General features: G+C 40.5%; 1 pseudogene; it reads right to left on the bottom strand.

Moving 5' to 3' along the window:
* Positions 1–4,184: 4,184 nt before the first annotated feature.
* Positions 4,185–5,178, bottom strand: LOC149747636 (small nuclear ribonucleoprotein Sm D3 pseudogene; annotated as a pseudogene).
* Between the last annotated feature and the right edge of the window lie 4,929 nt (positions 5,179–10,107).

Genomic DNA, 10,107 nt, shown 5'->3' with positions numbered 1-10,107 from the left:
AAAAACGTTCTCGGGGGCTTCCCTGGTGGCGCAGTGGTTGAGAGTCCGCCTGCCAATGCAGGGGACACGGGTTCGTGCCCCAGTCCGGGAAGATCCCACATGCCGTGGAGCGGCTGGGCCCGTGAGCCATGGCTGCTGAGCCTGCGCGTCCGGAGCCTGTGTTCCGCAACGGGAGAGGCCACAGCAGTGAGAGGCCAGTGTACCACAAAAAAAAAAAAAAAAACAAAACGTTCTCGGGCTTCCCTGGTGGCTCAGTGGTTGAGAGTCCGCCTGCCGATGAAGGGGACACGGGTTTGTGCTCCGGTCCGGGAAGATCCCACATGCCGCGGAGCGGCTAGGTCCGTGAGCCATGGCTGCTGAGCCTGCGCGTCTGGAGCCTGTGCTCCGCAACGGGAGAGGCCACAACAGTGAGAGGCCCGCGTACCGCAAAAAAAAAAAAAAAAAAAAAGTTCTCATCTTGTAATTGTTAAATTGAATCACCTCTCTGGCGCTCACCTCAAGCTTTCTGGAAGAACTGGCTATCCTCTTCTTCACTTCCTCACCTCGCATTCATTTCTCAACACTTTCTGCTCCTACTCCTTTGAAGCTGTTCTTGCCAAAGTTGCTAAATAGGAAATCCAATTATAGATTATTTTACACTTTACCAAATTTAAACTTGGCACCATTTGAAGTTGTTCACGGCTCTCTCATTAGTAATAATAGCTATAATTTATTAAACATTTAAAGTAGGGCACTAGGCAATGTACTATGTGATTTATGTGTTTATCCAATTTACTCCTAACACCCCATGGAAAGTTATTAATACTCCCAATTTACAGTTGTGGAAACAGGCTCAAAGAGCTGAGTTAACTCATTTTAGGTTATCCAACTAGATAGAGTTAAGGTGCAAACCTAGGTCTAGTGACTGAAGCCAGTGTTCCTTTCCACTACACTCTCTTGCTATTCTTTCTCTCCAGTTTCACCTGTCATTCCCACCCTGACCCAGACACCTCCCCTCATCTCTCACTCCAGCATAAATGAACTGCTTACAATGCTTGTGAACCAGTCCTGAGCAGTTCATTTTGCTTGGAGGATCATTCCTACCTCATTTGCCTAATTGAAGCCTATTTTGCCTACTAAGAGTCAGCTCCGGAATCACTTTCTAGGACAATTCAGTGGTGTTTATCAGATCACAATACTTACTCCAGGCAGAGCTTAGGTGGAGAGAAAACTAATTCCTGATTCCACTATATATCCTTTTACGCTACACTTAGCACATTCTTTTGTTGACATGACTTTCAAAAAAGTTAAAAATATGGGTTTCCCTGGTGGCACACTGGTTGAGAGTATGCCTGCCGATGCAGGGGACACGGATTCGTGCCCCGGTCTAGGAGGATTCCACATGCCGCGGAGCGGCTGGGCCCGTGAGCCATAGCCGCTGAGCCTGCGTGTCCAGAGCCTGTGCTCCACAGCGGGAGAGGCCACAACAGTGAGAGGCCCGTGTACCACACACACAAAAAAAAGTTAAAAATATGACTCTCTTTGATATGAACGGACATAATGTCAAAGGTTTTATCTAACTCACTGAGGGAGCCAGTAAGATGGTAAAGCTGGTTTAAAGAGCATTTTGGGGAACTGGGTATTTATAGGCATTTTGAGAAGAAAGGTTAGGATAAGATTGCTAGCTTAGATACAAAATTAGTTAATGTTCTACAGGGCAGTAAAATCTTGACATTTTCTTTTCTAAAGGACATAGAAACATTCCTCTAGTTTAGGCCATTTACATTTAAATTTTAACTAATTAAAATTAAATAAAGTTAAACATTCAGTTCCTCAGTCACACTAGCCACATTTCACATATTCAATTGTCATATGTAGCTAATGGCTAATATATTGGACAACACAGATATAGAACATTTCCATCATCGCAAAAAGTCCTTTTGGAAAGCAGTTGGGCCTCTTAAACATTGCTCTAGTATGACATTGAAAGGATATGCTGTACTATCTTTTGACTTATTTCCAAATGTAATATAAGTGTTTCTAAAGAATTTTCTCTACATAACAACTGGCTTTCAAATGTTTCCAACTGAGACACACATTAAGAAATACATTTTTGGTCAACTAATGTTTGACAAGGAAGCCAAGAATACTCAATGGGTAAAGGACAATAAATAGTGTTGGGAAAACTGGATATTCCCATGCAAAAGAATGAAATTGGACCCTTATCTTACACCACTCACAAAAACTAACTTGAAATGGATTAAGGACTTGAATGTAAGACCTGAAACCATAAAAGTCCCAGAAGAAAACCTAGGGAAAAAGCTCCTTAACATTGGTCTTGGCAATGATTTTTTTTTTCAATATGACACCAAAAGCACACATGACCAAAACAAAAATGAACAGGTGGGATTATATCAAACTAAAGGCTTCTGCACAACAAAAGAAATGATTGATAAAAAGAAAAGGCAACCTATGGAATGTAAGAAAATATTTGCCATCTTTCTGATAAGGGGTTAATATACAAGATGTGTAAGGAACTCATACAATACAATAGCAAAAAACCAAACAATCCAATTTTAAAATGGTCAGAGGACTTGAATAGACGTTTTCACAAAGAAGACATACAAATGACCAACAAGTACATGGAAAGGTGCTCAACCTCATTAATCATAAGGGAAATGCAAATCAAAATCAGAATGATATATCATCTCACACCTGTTGGAATGGTTATTATTAAAAATACAAGAGGTAAGGATGTGGAGAAAAGGGAACTGCACTCTCAGTGGAACCATAAACTAGTACAACCACTATGTAAAGCGGTATGGAGGTCTTTTAAAAAAATTAAAAATAGAGCTATCATATGGTATAGCAATTCCACTTCTGGATACATACCCATAGGAAATGAAATCACTATCCTGAAGAGGTATCTGCACACCCATATTCATTGCAGCATTATTTACAATAGCCAAGACATAGAAACAACATGAGTCCAGATGGTCATAGAAAACATCTTTAAAGGGCTGAAAGAAAACCAAATACTGTGAAGTTAAGTGTTCTATACCCAGTGAAAATATTCTCCAGAAATTAAGGTGACTTGGAAAGGGTGACTGCCAGGAGCTGGGAGGTCAGAAAGGAGGCTGTGTAGCCTAGATGAGGGGTCATGACATGGGGACTATCACGAATGAGACACTCTCAGAGGACATCTTTGGAGGTCACTTGACCCCTGACTTACTCCCAGTGTTAGTTTTCTAGAATAGAGATCTTATCACACTACTACCTACAAAATCCTGTAACCTAGAGCATTCAGATCCCTCATTTTCACATGTACATCACTCCCCAATCTCATCTCACCCTGTCTTAAAATTAGTTTTTTGTTTTGGTTTTTTTTCTCTTCTTCAAATATTCTTTTTTTTTAACATCTTTATTGGAGTATAATTGCTTTACAATGGTGTGTTAGTTTCTGCTTTATAACAAAGTGAATCAGTTATACATATACATATGTTCCCATATCTCTTCCCTCTTGCGTCTCCCTCCCTCCCATCCTCCCTTATCCCACCCCTCCAGGCGGTCACAAAGCACCGAGCTGATCTCCCTGTGCCATGCGGCGGCTTCCCACTAGCTATCTACTTTATGTTTGGTAGTGTATGTATGTCCATGCCTCTCTCTCACTTTGTCACAGCTTACCCTTCCCCCTCCCCATATCCTCAAGTCCATGCTCTAGTAGGTCTGTGTCTTTATTCCCGTCTTATCCCTAGGTCCTTCATGGCCTTTTTTTTTTTCCCCTCAGATTCCATATATATGTGTTAGCATACGGTATTTGTTTTTCTCTTTCTGACTTACTTCACTCTGTATGACAGACTCTAGGTCCATCCACCTCACTACAAATAACTCAATTTTGTTTCATTTTATGGTTGAGTAATATTCCATTGTATATATGTGCCACATCTTCTTTATCCATTCATCTGTTGATGGACACTTAGGTTGCTTCCATGTCCTGGCTATTGTAAATAGAGCTGCAATGAACATTTTGGTACATGACTCTTTTTGAATTATGGTTTCCTCAGGGTATATGCCCAGTAGTGGGATTGCTGGGTCGTATGGTAAAATTAGTTTTAATTAAAGCTACCACTTTAGAAAGAAAACACAAAGTCAGCAGCATGTGTCTTTTCCTTTAAGAGAGGAACCCATTTTTTCTCACTGAAATTCTCCAGCTAGATTTGTTGGGCTAGGGCAGGATCTCTCTATCTCAGCACTGTTGACATTCGAGGCCAGATAGTTCTTTGTTGTGGGGGGCTAACCTGAGCATCGTAGGATGTCTAGCAGGTCCCTGACCTCTACCCACTAGATGCCAGAACACCCCCAAATTGTGACGACCCAAAATATCACCAGACATGGCCAAATGCCGATTGTCCCGTGGAGGGCAAAATTGCCCCAGGTTAGACCTGTCTCTTCTTCTCAAGAAGAAAAAAACCCCACTGCCATGTTTATTAAATTTAACATTTCTCCTCATCTAAAGAGAAAGATGTCAAAGAAAACCTAGGGCATATACATAAGCACGCACTTCACCACCACCACACCCCAACCCAGATAACCTAAAAGAAAAAATAAGGGCAAAGTTCTCTTCAACAATGTATCTTTGCTTCTGAAAGATGTTTCCACATCCTCTTTCTCCTGAGGCCACTTGGGCCTTCAGAATAGCAGTTTTTCACCAGTTGGCCCCAAGCCTTGGTTTTTCTTTTTCATGCTTTTTAACGTGGGTAAGTTTTTCAGCATATCTGGCAAGATCAGAAAGTGGATCTTCCTGCCACGGATGTACAGTCCAGGTGAGCCGCCCATCACCTCTGTAGGGTACTGTGACCTTGCACATCTGGCAGTTCCTGTTGTCCCCTGCCTCATGAACTTCCCACGATACACGTCGCCGGGTTTGTCTGACATTCACAATGTGGTCCTCAGCCTCGTGTAGGACCTGAACATGCACAGCAATAGACATCTCTGAGGAAGAGCGTGCTGCTCCTGTCTCCCTTTCTTTTGCGACTCCAGGAACAGGTGCGCGAACAATCCGCCCACGCTGCCAGAACCATTTCAAAAAATGTGCCCATTAATTGCTTCCTATACTATTCATACCTACAGACAAAAGAAAAACTCCCCTCTTTCTAAGGAAATTTTTATTTTCCTCTCCTTTTTTAAAACATTCGTTACATTTCTTATCCTTGAGTTTTAAAACATTGTTTCAATAATCACCAAAGTAGCAAAACTGCGTCGGGTGTCCACGTTATTGATGCTCCCAAGTTGTGTCATTTGACGTGTATGAAACAGAGCCAAAGCTTACCTCTTGTTTCTCAAGAGATATTATTTCTTTTTTTTTAAAGGCATATTATTTCTAAACTATTGAAAAACACAGTGCAACTTCAGTTGGAGAAAACGAGTTATTCCACTTGTTCTTTCTCTTAGAGCAAGGATGTTTTACAGGGTGAATTCTGAGCGTTTTTTATTCATAAACTTTTTTGTTTTATTGATTATGCTCTTCAAATTGTGCGTGAATCCATCAATGCCTATCCCTTTCTCTTCACTAGCCTCTTCCCATACAAACACCTTGGAATTCTGTATTCACAGCCTCACTTATGTCAAACCACCTCTTCCATAGAGCTTCTCTAGGCATGCAAGAATGAGGGAGAGTTTTCGAGAACGACAAGAAAGATACCCGCCTAACTGCAAACCCTCTGACAGTCAACTATAACTCATTTCTGAATATATATTGTTAAAACTCCATTTTTTATGTCACCTAAAAAGAATGTATCCTGTCATTCTTTAAAAACTGTTACCTCTGTCAGTGGAAAGAGAAAAAGTTTTAATCATACAGACAGTCTGTGTTGGTATAAATCTCTCTCTGCCAACAGTTGTTGAAACATAAGAATAGAGAGCTTTTACTGGATCTTATCCAAAAATAGAATGAAATCTGGTTTTTACCCTTCACTGTTATCAGTGTCATTTTCTAATTTACCCTAAATGGTATCAGAATGTGTGCCCTGTCTTCCTAACTTTATCTGTGAACAGTCCTCCTGCTGCCATTCCTGCAACCACATTCAGAGGCACACAGGCCAGGATTGGAATCTTGCCCCATCACTTACTGCTCTGTGATTTAGGAAAGGTATTGGACCTGTTCAAGCCTTGTATCCTCATCTGTAAAATGGAAACAGTAATACCTTCTCATAGTGAAATGAGACCTTGTGTGGGAAAGACTGCCCTAGTCAAGTTTCCCTGATTAAGAGATTGTTAATTTTTGTTGTTGCTCTTGTTGGTTTGTTTCTAAGAGAATGAATAACCAACAAAGAAAGTAACCTACCTGTATTAGTTTTAAAAATGAAGGGAGAGGATTTTTCTGGAAGAATAGTCGGGTGACTTTTGTCATTAGCCAATGAAACATTGAACAACAAGGTTCAGAAACGGTAGATACCAGTGCAGCTTTCAGGACCTCAGCAGCTGTTCCTTTCACTCAAAAATGTCCTGCCATTAACATGACTCATCTTCAAACTTCATTAGTGCACATGTCACTCAGGATAAATTTTTGAGAAAAAGAACCTGATTGCTTCCCCCTGGCTAACATATGGGTTTTTCTCAGTCTCCTCTCCTCCAAATCCAATCAGCTGTGGCTAGGAAGGAGGTTCCTATGTCTCAGGTTTGCAGGGCCTCTGAGGAGAGCAAGGCTGACATGCACCCCAAAATGTAAGTGGTTCTAGTGCTTGGAAATGCACATAATAAGTGCTTAATGGGTCTTAGCAATTGTTGTCATTGTTGAGAGTGTACCCTGTGATTTTCAGGCTCCATACATTTGATTACATCATTTTTTTAAACCACTGAAATGTTATTCCTTCTCTATATGAATGAAAATGAAATCATTCATTTTTTTCATTCATCCAGAAAATATTTATTTCATGCTTAATATGAGTCAAACGGTGTTCTTGGCAGTGGGGATACAGTGGAGGACAAAGTCCCTGCCTTCCTGGAACTTATATTCTAGTGGGGGCGGGGACTCTGGGAAGAATTGTACCCATAAACCATGAATTAATATAATTTGAGGTAGTGAGAAGTGCCACAGTTTGAGGGAATAAGTAATGACAGTGGAGGAAGAGGAAGAATAAAGGCTAAATGTGGGAGATAAAACAGGGCCTGTGGACTCCGGTAAGGAGTTCAATTTTTATTTTTAGAGTGCTGTAAACCTGTTGAAAGATTTTGAATAGGGGATGGTGAGATCAGATTTATATTTATCAAAAATCATTCTGGATGCTACATGGAGAATGATTGTAGTGGAACAAGATAGAAAGCAAGATAGAAAGACAGGAGGCTACTGCGGTCATCCAGGACAATGGTGACAGTGGCAGTGAAGTGAAGAATGATCAGATTTAGGATGCATTTGGGGTTTTGTTTCACTATGAAATATTTCAAGCATACAAATATAGAGGATAATAGGTTGGTATACCTACCTTCCAATTCTATCATATCTTAACATTGTGCCATATTTGCTTCAGATCTTTTTTTTTTTAAGAAAGAAGACTTTACAAATATAGAATACCCCAGAATAGCCTACGGATCCTATTCCCTTCCTCTCAGAGGTACCCACTGTCCTGGTTTTGATACTCATCATTCACATGTATGTTTTCTATCACATATGTACCTATCCATAAATATACAGCATTGTTTTCCCTTTTTGAAAAATTTACATGAAAGGTATATAACTTTTTCCAACTTGATTGTTTCATTTGGCATTGTTTTGGGGATTTGTCCATATTCTTTTTTTTTTTTTTTTAGTTTTATTATTTATTTATTTATTTTTGGCTGTGTTGGGTCTTCATTGCTGTGCGTGTGCTTTTTCTCTAGTTGTGGCGAGCGGGGGCTTCTCTTCATTGTGGTGCATGGGCTTCTCATTGCGGTGGCTTTTCCTGTTGCAGAGCACGGGCTCCAGGCGTGCGGGCTTCAGTAGTTGTGGCACGTGGCTCAGTAGTTGTGGCTCGCGGGCTCAGGAGTTGTGGCTTGTGGGCTCTAGAGCGCAGGCTCAGTAGTTGTGCCGCACGGGCTTAGTTGCTCCGTGGCATGTGGGATCTTCCTGGACCAGGACTCGAACCCGTGTTCCCTGCATTGGCAGGCGGATTCTTAACCACTGCGCCACCAGGGAAGCCCTGTCCATATTCTTATATGAAGCTCTGGCTCTATTCATTTTTTTCTTACTGTATACATAGCATTCTTTTTTAGGAACATACCACAATGCATGTATCTACCCTATCCTTGATGGACAAGACAAGTTGTTTTTAACTTTTCGCTGTTACAAACAGTGATGGAATAAATATTCTTGTACATATCTCCTGGTGCATATGTGCCTGTATAAGAGTTTCTCTAGGTTAGCACTTCCTAACTTCAGGTCATGCACACAAAGAAAACAATAAAATTTCTAGGGCTTCCCTGGTGGTGCATTGGTTGAGAGTCCACCTGCTGATGCAGGGGACACGGGTTCGTGCCCCGGTCCGGGAAGATCCCACATGCCGCGGAGCGGCTGGACCGTGAGCCATGGCCACTGAGCCTGCGTGTCCGGAGCCTGTGCTCCGCAACGGGAGAGGCCACAACAGTGAGAGGCCCGTGTACCGCAAAAAAAAAAAAAAAAAAAAATTTCTGTGGCATGTTAATAAACTGAAGAGGATTTAGGAATATCTATATGGAGCTTGGTGAAAAAGCTCATTATTTTTTTGTATAATTATAAGAAAGAGTGGAATACTAAAGTATTAAGGAAAATATAAAATATTAAATTTGCATAAAACTTCCAAATAAAAAATTTCAGAAGTTTTAGTGAAGAGCTCAAGAGCATTTCTATGGGCAGGGTTAATGTTTGAATTGTCTGTACTTTTTTTTTTTTTTTTTTGCGGTACGCGGGCCTCTCACTGCTGTGGCCTCTCCCGTTGCGGAGCACAGGCTCCGGACACGCAGGCTCAGCGGCCATGGCTCACGGTCCAGCCGCTCCGCGGCATGTGGAATCTTCCCGGACCGGGGCACAAACCCGTGTCCCCTGTGTGGGCAGGCGGACTCTCAACCACCGCGCCACCAGGGAAGCCCTGTCTGTACTTCTTGATCAAGACATTTTAATGACAATGTCTTCAAGTTGTTATTGACAAGATATTTTGCATTTTTGCAATCATTCAAAAGTTGAAATTATATTGTAAAAATCAAGTAACCAGTCCTTTTCTATCATTGACAAATATAATTTTGAAATTTTTTGATAAATAAAATAGGTTTCAGATTCTAGTTGTGCAGATAGCACAGAGTTCCTTTCTATATACCCCAGTTTCCTTGATTATTAACATCATTTTTAAATTTAATTTTTATTTTACATTGGAGTATAGCTGATTTACAACGTTGTGTTAGTTTCAGGTATACTGCAAAGTGAGTCAGTTATACATATACATATATCCATTCTTTTTCAGATTCTTTTCCCATATAGGTTGTTACAGAATATTAGGTAGAGTTTCCTGTGCTATGCAGTAGTTAACATCTTGTATTAATATGGTATATATGTCACAACTAATGAACAAATATTGAGACATTATTACTAACTAAAATTCATATTTTATTCAGATTTCTTTAGTTTTTGCCTCGTGTCCTTTTTTATACCAGAATCTAGCCAGGATACCATATCATATTTAGTTGTTGTGTCTCCTCAGGCTCTCTTTGCTGTGATGATTTCTCTGACTTTCTTTGTTTTTAATGACCTTGACACTTTTAAGGAATACTGGTCAGGTGGTTTGTGGAATGCTCCTTGATTGGGATTTCTCTGATACTTTTTCCCATGATTCAACTGGGTTTGTGTGTTTTTTGAGAGAAAGATCACAGAGATAAAGTGCCATTCTCATCACATCATACCAAGGGTACATACTATCATCATGGCTCATTATATCTCATCAGAACCTGAGAGATGATAAAACACTGTTTCAAGACAATCTTTGTCATAGAGAGCAAATGAAAATAGACTTGTAGCAGCTTCCAATCCTTTAAAATTTGTTGAAATTCGAAAACAAAAAAAAACAAACGACGTGATGTAAAAATGAGTAAAGGACTGAATAGACATTTCTCCAAAGAAATTATTCT

Source organism: Delphinapterus leucas, chromosome 14, assembly GCF_059928025.1.
Source record: "Delphinapterus leucas isolate spDelLeu-1000000601 "Yukka" chromosome 14, BTC_Dleu_Yukka2, whole genome shotgun sequence".
Lineage (NCBI taxonomy): Eukaryota > Metazoa > Chordata > Mammalia > Artiodactyla > Monodontidae > Delphinapterus > Delphinapterus leucas.
This window is presented reverse-complemented; position numbering and strand designations above follow the sequence as displayed.